This window comes from Psammomys obesus, unplaced genomic scaffold (genome assembly GCF_907164565.1).
Source record: "Psammomys obesus unplaced genomic scaffold, mPsaObe1.curated_primary_1811, whole genome shotgun sequence".
Classification (NCBI taxonomy): domain Eukaryota; kingdom Metazoa; phylum Chordata; class Mammalia; order Rodentia; family Muridae; genus Psammomys; species Psammomys obesus.
Window position 1 is genome coordinate 18,094,461 of NW_026596101.1, and position 12,285 is coordinate 18,106,745.

At 42.6% G+C, this 12,285-nt stretch overlaps 1 protein-coding gene across 1 annotated transcript in view; it reads left to right on the forward strand.

The window, feature by feature from the left end:
- The window catches only part of Suclg2 (succinate-CoA ligase GDP-forming subunit beta), a 250,580-nt gene that overhangs the window by 78,789 nt on the left and 159,506 nt on the right, over nt 1–12,285 (forward strand). The window lies entirely within an intron of this gene.

The following is a 12,285-nucleotide window of genomic DNA, read 5'->3' on the forward strand; positions in this document are numbered from 1 at the left end:
TTGCATGCAGACTAGGTCACTTTAGGACTTAGTGATTATCCAGTGCCTTCCGATGGTTTCCTGGTGTTGGTCAGTGCTGTTCCAGCTTCCGCCCCATGCATGTGGGCTAGGAGGTTTGACCCAGTAGCTTAAGGAGGTCTTTGATAGTTACAGATAGAACTCTTTGTCTTCTTTACAGAAAGAAAATAAACAAACAAAAAACCAAACTGGCTTAAGTAGAAGTCATGTTTTGTTGGTGTTAGTTCTTAAAACTTTTAAATTTATTTTTCTTATATCTTTTTCTCTTTACTCCACCCCAGTCCTTTCCAACATCCCAACACCAGGTAGGAGAAAGAGTTAGTAGGAGTGGGGGCACAGTTTTTTCTTAGCTGATTCCAGCAGGGTCATCAGGTTCCTTGGAGCCAGTCCAGTCCTCATTTCAGTAGATCTCCAACTTCTTGTCTCACAACAGCAACCAGGAGCAGCAAGGGGGAAGCAGGAGTGGCCTTGTTTTTTTTCCCCCAAGCTCCATACTTTCTAGGCTCCGGCGTTTGTTCTCTCTCCAGATTCCTCAAATTCAAACTCTTTGCGGCTGTCAAAGAGCTCCTGTCAGAGCATGAGGCAGATAGTCTGCGGCTGTGGACCATCTGAACCAGTCCCATATCCCATACCTGGGACCAAAACAAAAACATGTTTATATCCACAACATGTTTCTTTTGGAGATCCCCTATAGTTTGGTTAGCTGCTTGTGTGGTTATGATAATATAGGTTATTCTTTTTCTAGATTAGGTAGGATTGGTTAAAGTTGGCATTATTTTACAAATATTGAGAAAAATCTATGGTGGAAATAATTGAAGTAAGAGAGTGCTCTTAGGGGCAGGACGATCCCAGGGCAAAGGCACTTCATCCTGGTGGTTGTCTGCCCACTCAGCTTGTGGATGTCCACAGCTCATTGTCACCCGCTGGCAGCTCGACATGGATGGCGGAGTATTCTTGTTCTGAAAAACGGCCCTTGCCTGATCTCTAAGTATTAGCTTTGTTGAGCTTGTATCACTTTAACCACGTGATCGTTTTCCATTATTCATGCCTTTTCTCCATAACCGAGCAAAAGGAACAGAGGCGTGTTGGCTGTCCTGATCACATTCCTCCCACAGGTAAGGCCAGATTAGCTCTGCATTAGTTGGAGAGAGCCAGACCCAAAGCAGTGCCAGCCTAGCCCAAAGAGGTGTATTGGAAAGCTCCAGGCAGCACGCGCCTTGAGTTGTCACATTTAGGTCAATATACCAGGATCAGCCTACGGAACAAGAGGGTAGAGTGAGGTCATGGTGCAACCTGGGAAACAGAAGTCGGGTAGGGCTTTGTGTATAATCAAATGCAGATATATAAGCCATAAGTTAACACAAAAGGGAAGAACAATTTTTAGACATGGTATTTTTTTTTAATTTTAAGAAGCTGAGTTATATTTTTATATCACAAACTGACCCACCTCAGATGTACATCTCTGTGACCTGTAATAAATGTCAAGCTATGCAATCCTTACCATCCTCCAGTTTTAGAACAGTGCTGTTCTCCAGGAAGATCCCCTATGGCCGCTTATGGCTAATTGTGCTATCACCCTGACCCAGATGACTGTAAATGCATTTTAAAAAATTATCTAACTATCTATCTATCTATCTATCTATCTATCTATCTATCTATCTATCTATCTATCTATCTTAATTAAATTTTTATTTTTATATTAATTACAGTTTATTCACTTTGTATTCCAGCTGTAGCCCCCTCCCTCATTCCCTCCCAATACCACACTCCCTCCCTTCCTCATGTCCTCCCATTTCTCTCTCCAAGTCCACTGATAGGGGAGATCCTCCTTGTCTTCCATCTGACCCTAGCTTATCATGTCTCATCAGGACTGGCTGTATTGTCTTCCTCTGTGGCCTGGCAAGGCTGCTCCCCGCTCAAGGGGAGGGGGGGAGAGTGGTCAAAGAGCCTGGAAACAACCCAGATGTCCCTCAGTGGAGAAATGGATACAGAAATTGTGGTACATTTACACAATGGAATACTACTCAGCAATCAAAAACAAGGAAATCATGTAATTTGCAGGCAAATGGTGGGAACTAGGAAAGATCATCCTGAGTGAGGTATCCCAGAAGCAGAAAGACACACATGGTATATACTCACTCATAAGTGAGTGCATTTTTTGTCCTTGTTGATTTGTCCTTTTCCTTTTCTTCTCTCTGTCCTCCTTCCCCTCATTCCTCATTTCCTTGCCTCTTCTTCCCTTTCTTGCTTTCGGAGACAGGGTCTCACAGCTGATCTCAAATCTGTCATCACGCTTCTACCATCGACATGGGGAACTGTAGCTGTGTGTTACTCTTTACATGGGGCAGGCTTTTGAGCAATGCCATATGACATGTGGCCTTGTGCCTGCCTCTTTCCTCTTAATGTGACACTACTAAGCTTCATGCTGTTGAATGTATTAGCCAGTTGTTCTTCATGTTGTTGGATGGCACCTGATTGAATGGACAGAGCGACTTTCATCCATCTCCCACTTGGTTGAACATTTATGTTCTTCTGAATTTACAGTGCTTCTGATTAATGGTGCTATGAAGGTTTATGTTTCAAATTTGTAATATATATATTGTAAATTGTATATATATTATACAATTTATATAATATAATATAATATTTAATATAAATTGTGTATATATACAATATATATATTGTATATATATATATTTACTATATATAAATATATTGTAAAATTTTTCAGTTGAGTGTTTCTGTGTTTTAGTTTGTGCATGTGTGTGCAGTACCCACAGAGGACAAAGAGGGCTTCAGGGAGCTGCCATATGTGCAAATGGAACTCAGTGAAAGGAGCATGTACTTCTAGTTGCTGAGCCATCCCTGCAGTCCTGAGTTGTTATGCAGGACATACTTTATTTCTTCCGGGTACCGTGATAGGTAAAATTCTGCTCTTAGGACTTTTGCTGCTGGCACCACACCTGTGAATATGTGGTTTGGGGAGTGGAGAAGGGCTCTGCAGATGGAACAGGCTACAAATCCTTTGCCCTTGAGATTGGAACAGTGCCCTGGCTTAACTAAGGGGAGCAGTGGAGGGATTCCAAGAAGTGTAGAGCTTCGCAACAAGTTGAGCAAGAAAAGAACTTAGAGTACTGTACTGACTTCAGGAGATGGAGACCTCAGCCCCACAGCAGTGAGAAACACAATGCTTCCAGTGCTGGTGAGACAGGAAGAGGACTGTGAATCCCAAATGAGAGTCATCCTGGCCAATAGCTTGATCTAGCCTGTACAGACTGTCCCATCACTTTACACCAAACTTCCGACTTACAAGCCTTATCACATAGTAAATGACTTTGGATTCAGTTTTAAGCCATCAAACTTCAGGTAATTTATTATAATAGCAAAAGAAAAAATATAGACAGACTCTTATGAGTGTAGTGACGGATTTCCACTTTAAGACGCTTTGCACTGTTTTGAGCACAAGACTAATATTTCCCAAGCACCAACCTGGTTGTGTTGAAGTTCACCAGTGAGGAGCCAGAGCAGAAGCAAGGAGAGTAGAGGGTGAAGCATGGCGGGGAGTGGTGGTCTGACTAGGGTGGAATCAGAGCAGGGCCACGGATGGAACAGGAGGTGAGGGTGGCCTGGTGGGAGGCGGATGGTCTTGTATAAGAGCCCTTGGTAAATTCACAGTGCAAACTGGTGGGTTTCAGGTGGAAGCTGAGAAGGAAGTTTATGATTGAGTCAGGGATAAAAGAAAGGTACTGTATGATAGCTTCTCAGCTTCCTCAGTGCATATAATTAACCTGCAGAGACAATCTAATTACTAATGGGAGTTCGTGGGAATTTGACAGAAGACACCAACCATAATGAATAAACTCAGAGTGGCATTGTGGGAAAATAGTTGTATGCGATGTAATAGAAGGGTTTAGGAGCAGGGAATGCCACCGTACAAAAAAATGTGTTAGAAATGAGGTGTGTATGTATGTCATGCTTTCTGCAAGCTTCCAAGTGACCCAAGGACAGATTTGCATCATGGTGTGAATTAACAGTGGCACTTGCTTTCCATCCTCCTTTGGTCAAGGTCTTACGGACCATGGCTCGCACTGAAATGAGTACCTAGCAAAGACTTGCCCCGAATGAACTCTTGATTCTCCGGCCTCCACCTCCGTAGTGCTGGAATTGCAGGTGTGCACCACTGCGCCTGTCTGTTTATCTGACATTTCTAATTTGAGTATTGCAAGTTGTGTGCTCTTCAAGGGTTGAAGAGATAGCTCTGCAGTTGAGAACACTTGTCGTTCTTTTACAGGACCAGATTCAGATCCCAGCCCCCACATCAGGAGGCTCAGAACTGCCTGTAACCTAAGCTGCGCTCTTCTAGCCTACGTGGGCACTTAGCCACACATGTCATGGGCATACATGCCACATTAAAAAGTATATAAATAATGTTTTTTTTTCTTTTTAAGTTTTATTTTTTCTTCACAATTTCTTCATTATGTATCCCAATTGGAGCCCCCTCCCTCAACTCCTCCAGTCTCACCCTCCCTCCCTCTTTCCCTCATCCCCTTCCCCTAGTCCACTGAAAGGGGGAGTTCTCCACTATTGCCATCTGCCCATAGCTTGCTGAGTCTCATCAGGACTGCCTGGATCCTCTTCCTCCATGGCCTGGCAAGGCTGCATCATCAGGGTAGAGTGATCAGAGAGCAGTCAACTGAGTTCATGATAGAGGCAGCCCCTGATCTCCTACCTCAGAGATCCACATGGAGACTGAGCTGCCAATTGGTCACATCTGAGCAGGGGATCTAGGTCCTCTCCATGCACGGTCCTCCATTGGTACATTGAAACCCCTGAGCTCAGATCTTTTAGTTTTGTTGGTCTCCTGTGGGGCTCCTTTCCTCTTCATGTTCCTCTAACACCTCTCTTCCTGCCCAAAGTTTGGCTGTGAGTCTCAGAATCTGCTTTGTTTCCCTGTTGGGTGAATCCTTTCAGAGGACTCTTTATAGTAGACTCCCATCCTGTTTCCTCTCTTCCACTGCTTCTGTTGTCTATCTTGTTTGACGTTCTGAATGAGATTTAAGCATCCTCCCTAAGGTCCTCCTTAGTGTTTAGCTTCTTTAGGTCTGTAGATGGCTGTCCTATATTATATGGCTAATATCCACTTATGCCTGTCTGTCTGTTTCTGGGTTCCCTCACTCAGGATGACCTCTTCTAGATCCATCCATTTGCCTTTATTCTTCCCATACTGAAATCTACCAGCAAGCTTGCTATGACCTCTGGATCTTCCTAGTCATTGTTTTCTCTTTTGGTTCTTTAGTTTTTACACTCCCCACATTGGGTAGTACTCTGAAACCTCTCTGTCCTTCTGTGCTTGAGTTGGGCATCTCTGGAATGCTGTGGGTGGTCAGTTCGCTCTCACGGTTTTTTATCTTTGTCTGTTTTTTTTTTTTTTTTCCTCTGCTTTCCTAATGACAGTTTGAACTTTAGAAGTTCAAGGCTCACAGTGGCTTCTCTGGTATGAAAAACTTGTCGTGGGGCAGTGCTTAGTAAATATTGATTGAATTAAATCAAACAGGCACAGTTGTCTCTTGAATGTACACCCTTCTCTTTCAGAAAAAGCTGAATTGTTATTCTCTGGAGAACGAGTAAGGTGTATAGAGAACGCCACTTGCTATTGGCAGGTCTTCGCATCCTTTTTTATAAAAAGTTGGCAGAAGGGAGCTCATGTTACACACAGATGTGTGGTCACACCTGGTCACCACTATTTTTGGGGTAAGGTACATCGCTATGTGTAAACCACATTTGGCCTTGTGCCTTCTTATTTTGGCTACATTCCTGAAGTTTGCTCTTGAGAAGTGACTACGTGGGAACATCTGAAGAGAGTGTCACCCAGCATCTTCATCTGCTTCAGAAACACAGCACAGCACCCTCCCACACCTACCTACAACCTCCGCTACATTCACATACAGAGATGTATGCCTGAGAAGTGTGCACTGGGAAAGAACTGGATAGCCAAGTCTTTAGGGGATAAATTTCTCTTCAGAAGTTAGCAGGCTTCACTGTGCAAGGAACCCTGAAGGTGAGGAGAGTCTTGGTTTCAGCTCCTCAAACTCAACCAAATATACAGCTCATGTTACAGAGGGTCTTGCTGGGGCGTCCCATAAGTTCTTGCAAACAGTTCAATTTTATTTGACATTTATTGGGTCATACTTGACATTTCCAAGTACAGTAGGCATTTTTTTTTCTTCCTGACAACTCAGTTGTGAAGCTATGATTGACACTCTATAATGTTAAGCTCAACTTGATCCAAAATCAGGCAGTGGTGCTGGAGGAGGTGCCAGCTGCTATTACCCAGGGAGGAGAGAAAATGTTTAAACAAAAGATGGTTTCAGCGTTGGTTGCCTGAGATCTCAGGCTGTCTGAGCAGGTCTTTAGCCAACCTGTACACCTTAGGAAGCCCTCAGTGTGGGAAACCAAATGCTGCAGCTTTGAAATTGTTCATGCTTTGACTTTTAGTACCTTTTCTCATTTCAAACACACACTCGTGCACACACGCTCCTGCCTCCAATCAAGTTTATTGAAGACTTTCCTCAAAAGTAAGTATAGAAAAGATCAGCTGGAGTTCCACCGTCAACCTTCTCAGTTTCCCTCGTAGCCTTCAGACTTGGCTTTGATTGTAAAAGTACTTATAGACAGCCACAGAATGAGCTTGTAATGTACCTGCTGTAGATCTGTGTATTACTCATTGTGTGTATGCACATATATACATATAAACAAATGTAGAGTTGTTGTCAGTTACACCTGAACTTATTTACTTGCGTTTTGCCTCTATTATAAACAATACCTGTGAATCACCTTCGTGCAGGCCCTTATTCTACCTATAGTAGTTGAACTGGCTAGTTTTAGGTCAATTTGATACAAACTTACTGCTTATTTTAACTCTTCCTTTATTGCTAAGTTTTCTAAGGACTTGGACTTGCTTTGTAGTGTATCTATTATCCAAAGCAATCCATATAATACTGTAAACAAATAAAAGTAGCTTTTTCTGGTGGAGGAAATTTCAATTTGTTTTGCTTATGAACATCCCTAATTTCTATGTATGAGCATTTTTTCTAGTGCATCTTTTGTTGTTGTTATTATACTGAGTATGTTTTATAGATTCTTTGATGATTTCACACATGTACATAGTGTGTCTCCTATGTCCTATCCACCTCTAATCCCCTCTTATTTTCCCATGACACCTTTCAGCAAGACCCCTCCACCTTCCCTTCTTCATAAATTACCTTTTCCTTCCCTTCCTTCCCTTTTTTTCTTTCTCCACCTGCTCCTTTTCTTTTGTTAATCTACTGAGTACAATTAGTACTGTCTGCTGGAGTGTTAAGTGCTTTGGACGTGTTGCTCTTGTGCAGGTAAGCACAGCTGCAGTGAGTTCATGAGAGCAATGGTCATGTCATGCTCAGAAAACAGCCTTTCACAGCATTCCTCCCCACCCCTCAAGCTTTCCCATTCTTCCCTTTTCTTCTTCTGAGATGGTCCCTGAGCCTGTGGGTTAGGGTTTGTGTATAGGTGTACCTTTCATGAGTGAGCATGTAACAGTCACTTACTCTCAGTACTTTGACTAGTTAGGAGTCATTGTACTGACTTGCTCACTGCACAAAGAATGTTCTCTGACCAGGGTTGAGAGTAATGTTATTCTATGGGTTTAAACACGAATACTTAGAAGGCAATTTGACAACATTTAGCAAGACAACAATAATAGATTCCTTCTATGGATCATCCTAGATCATGAGCTTTTTATCAGGTTTACAGTACCAGGTGTGAATTCCTTCCTATGGAGCAAGCTTTAAATCTCATCAGAAAGTGGTTATTTGTCCCCGTAATCTTTATGCCACTATTGTACCAGCGGGACATCTTGTCTGTCAGGGTTCCCCAGTGCATAATGTTTTTGATATTTTTCTCCTCTGTCAGCCTCCATAGCACCTTCTGCCACTGGAAACCTAGCTGCCAGAAAGGGAGCTTTCAGATTGATTTCTCTGTTTTATAACTAGAGTGTTTTGTCTTTAGCAATAGGGTTTACCATCTCATTATCATGGGCAACCAAGAGCAATGGAAAGACTGTGTTGTTTGGGGAGCCTCTGGGACCTCTTTGATAAATAACTCACAGGGAGGTACCCCACTTAGCATCGTGATTTCTTCTGGGGGTAAGTTTGCCCACTTATGCAGGGGACCTGTGCTTCTGCTTTAAAAAATTGCATTTTATAATCCACCATTTCATAAATAGTGGATTTCTATAGGGTTTAAAAATATATTTCTTTTTAATTAACTAACCCTACTCCCTCCTTCCCCCCCTTTTTTCTATAAATAACCAACCAAACAAATAAGTAAATGTTGTTATTCTTCTAAGTTAATCTGCTTGAAATTTTAGCCAAATGTCTTTATGTATTCAAGTGTTCTCCATCTTCTTTCATCAATCAGCATATTTTCATGCTCTTCTGGAGAATTCATTCTTCCTAAGACCTTTAGCTGCTGAGAACCTTTAGGTAATCATCTAACACCAAATGTCCATTGTGTTTTATTTGAGAAATGGGTGGCTATATTACAGCCTGTGTATTGTAGGTGAAAACAAAAGAAAATGAAGTAAAACAGATATAGGACTGATGGCCATAGTTTTTGCCCTATCTCTGCCCTTTCTCATATTTTTGTAACTTGGGGAAATACCTATTACCTCCTAAGCTCTTTGCCATAGGAGACACTAACAAAATATTCTATAAGATTTATAGCGTGTAATAATGGAGCAAAGTTTCATGATTATAAAACCTTTTCAGAAGTTACAAAGTAATGGAGAAACAAAGTTTCATTGTTTCCTAACAAACAAGGAAACCAAGAATCAGTCCAACTATTAGAAGGCAGAGATCCAAGAGGCTGAAGGTACAAGGGTAGGTCAAGATGGAAAACCTAAGTTTCAGTCAGTGAGTAGTGGAAAAGTTTATAGAAATAATAGGCTAGGTGTGAGTGGGGAAAGATAGCGAAGTGAGCTTCTGAGTAAGGAAAAGACTCAATCTGCGTTTCAGTGCCAGGGAAATGTTGGGAGGTGGTTAATCCTTGGCTCAGTAGATGGTTTGAAATCTTGACATTGTCGTACACGGTTGCATGGAGGGCAAGCGGCAGTGGAGGAAAAGCCTACTGCTGCTGGAGGCAGATGGCTCTCAAGTGCCAGACATCATGTCGAATGTCTCCCTGAATATAATTCACATCTATGTAATGTGAACATGATGTAGTTTGGAGATAGGTATTCTGGTAGAGTTTCTAGATCTGCTGTAACACATTAACATTAAAGTGTGTCGCATGTAGCGCTGGTGGAATAGCAGCCCCTCCCACCACTGGTTCTAGCGGCCAGAAGACTGACACGGATGCATTGGGAGTTTCTGGAAACTATGGGTGTACCAGCCAGTCATGGTGTTCCTTGATATGTAGGTATATAATGATCTCTCTCTCTCTCTTTTTACATTGTTATGGAAATCTTTCTGGAATACACACTCTGTCTGACACCAATGAAAGTGGAAGAGAGGAAATGATACTGGTGGGCTGAAGCCAGCACAGCTTCTGGAAGGCCTCAGGTCCAGTATGCGTTCTCATTTTGTACTCTAAAGCAGGCAGGCAAGCAAGCAAGCAAGATTGTATATAGCAGCCAGCAGGTTGTTATGGGTAACAACCCATTGTTTCAGCTATTTCTCTAGGTCTTTCAGTTTCATCTAGCAAGGTAAAGCCATGCTTGGCAAGTAAGCAGTATGAGTAGTCCTTCAGTTCAATCACTAAATAAGTCAATATGTCGGTATTTAATAATTAGACTTTTCTACCTTACTTTACTTGCACATCCTTGTTACCCCTGTTCCTCTGGGTCTCAGGTCTCCCCCATCTTTTTCTTCTGAGGATACATATCATTGTGTTTCCATCGGGCTAGTGTGATCACACCTGGAGGTCTTTAACTTAGTACAGAGGCCATCTTCCAAGTGCAGTCACACGCACAGGATCTGGGTGGACATGTTTCAGAGAGCTACCATTCAACCCAGTCCAGACAGTGACTACAAGTAAATGGCCTGGTAATGTACAGACTTGGCAGATGATCAAACAGAACAATCTACTCTTTGTCGTGCTTTGCTCTTATTGTTAATATGACAGCACCTCTTCCATCTAAGATTGAGAAGTTAGCCTAGATCTGATTGGCCTGTGGACATGTCTACGGAGAATCATCTTTGTTTGTCTTCATTGGTGTAGGAGGGCCCAGTTTGCTGTGGCAGCCCTGTTTCCTGGGCAGGTGATCCTGGCATATGGAAGAAAGCTAGCTAAGCATGAGCCCGTGGGCCAGCTCGCAGCAGTCCTCTGTTTCTGCTTCTTGAGTTCCTGCCCTGACTTCCCTCAGTGATGGTGTGTAACTTGGAAGTATAAGCCAAATAAGCCCTTCCTGCCCTGAGCTGCTTTGGGTCATGACATTTGTTACAACAAAGGAGAAAACTAGAACCTTCCTGAAGGAAGGCCATACTTTTCATTTTCAGGCATAGAGCCATTTCTTGTTGTGTTGTTTAGATTCATTTTGAGACAGTTTTGCAGGTACAGCCCAGACTGGCCTGGACTTTACCTTGTAGTTCAGCCTTGCCACTTACATACTGTTCCCCATGCCTAGCTTCCCAAGTGCTGGCATTACATGAGGTCACCACCATGCCTGGGTACCAGCGGGGCTTGTATATGGATTCTTGATCATCTGTGTTACAGATGAGGAAACAGAGAGATTGTCTAAGACCACACATCTGATCATTTGAATAGAATGCAATGTTGTTCTGTTCTGCAAGTCCATTGCAAAGCCCATGGACTTAAGTCGTGCACTCAGCAGAGTAAGGCAATAGTCCTCTGGGAAAGGCCAGGCATAAAGGCCAGGCTTCGCTCTCCTTCCTGTCTGCTGATACATATCAAGGCAAATGCTGGTGGTGTCTGGTTATAAAAGCATAAGTGCTGTTCATTTTGAATGTGGAAGAAAAAAAATAGTGGGAATTTTAATTTTGTGTTCTTCATCAACCATGACTTACGCATTAGAATGCATGTATAGAATGAAAATGCAAAGATGGGAGACTGGAGAGGTGGCGCATTTGCTGCTCTCTCCGAGGACCAGGATTCAGTTCTGAGCATCCATGTGACAGCTCACAATCAGGATATCTGATGCCCTTTTCTGCACATCACATATTCACATATTCAGACAAAACATTCACATATAGAAAAATCTAAAAACGTGTAAAGGTGGAAAATATGAACTATTGTCATGTTCAGACTTATTATAGTGTATCCTGAGTGGGTGTTTTCTTATCCCTTGTTCTCCTTGTTTTCTTTGTGTCCTCTCCTTCCCCTCCCTGGTTTTTAAATCTGGTGGAGTTGCATTGGCTGACACCTGTGATGAAGATTTTTGTGACTTGCCTGTCTTGGAATCACAAGCGCTCTTACTTTAAAACGTAATAACATGTCTTGTATAAATAATATTATTACTTATATGATTAAATTCTGCAATGGTGAAGTTCTGCAATGGTGAAGATCAGATCCAGGACCATTTGCATGCTAGGAAAAAATGCTTTCCTGTTCACTGAACGCAGATTCCCCTGGAGGAGTAGGCAGTGCTCCTAAACTGAGAATGGAGCAGTCTCTGAGAGGTTCCAAGTGCTGTTGTACAATCATGAAGCTCCAATTTAGGGTTTCCACCCTAGTTTTTAACTAATTCTCATTTATTTTTGTTAAGGCAGCTCTTGCTATGTAGCCAAGGCTGGCCTCACTTGTGACCTTCTTTCCTCTGTCTCTCCAAAGCTGGGGTCAGAAGCATGCACCACCATGCTGGCCTTAGGGTTTTGGGGTTATTTTTGTATTTATTTATTTGTTCGTGTTTGTTCGTCAATTCATTCATATTAAGAGTGTGCATATGTCTGCGTATATGTAAGTGTATGTTCACAAGTGTGTCCTAGTGCATGTGCCTGAGTGTACATGTACAGAAGCAAGAAGGGGACATCAGATACTCTCCTTTATCACTCTATTTCTTCAAGGTAGGATCTTTCACTGGACCAGGGGATCCTGTATTCTGGGCTAGAGCAGAAGCAGTGAGCTTCATCAGCTTCCAACGCCGTCTACGCAGAGCTGGGGTCACAGGCATGTGTAGAATGCCTAGTTTGTCAGTGTTAGGCCGAGATCCTAACGTGGCTTTTCACGATTGGACACCTGCACCTGTAACCTCCACGCCAGCTCTCCAGCCTCAGT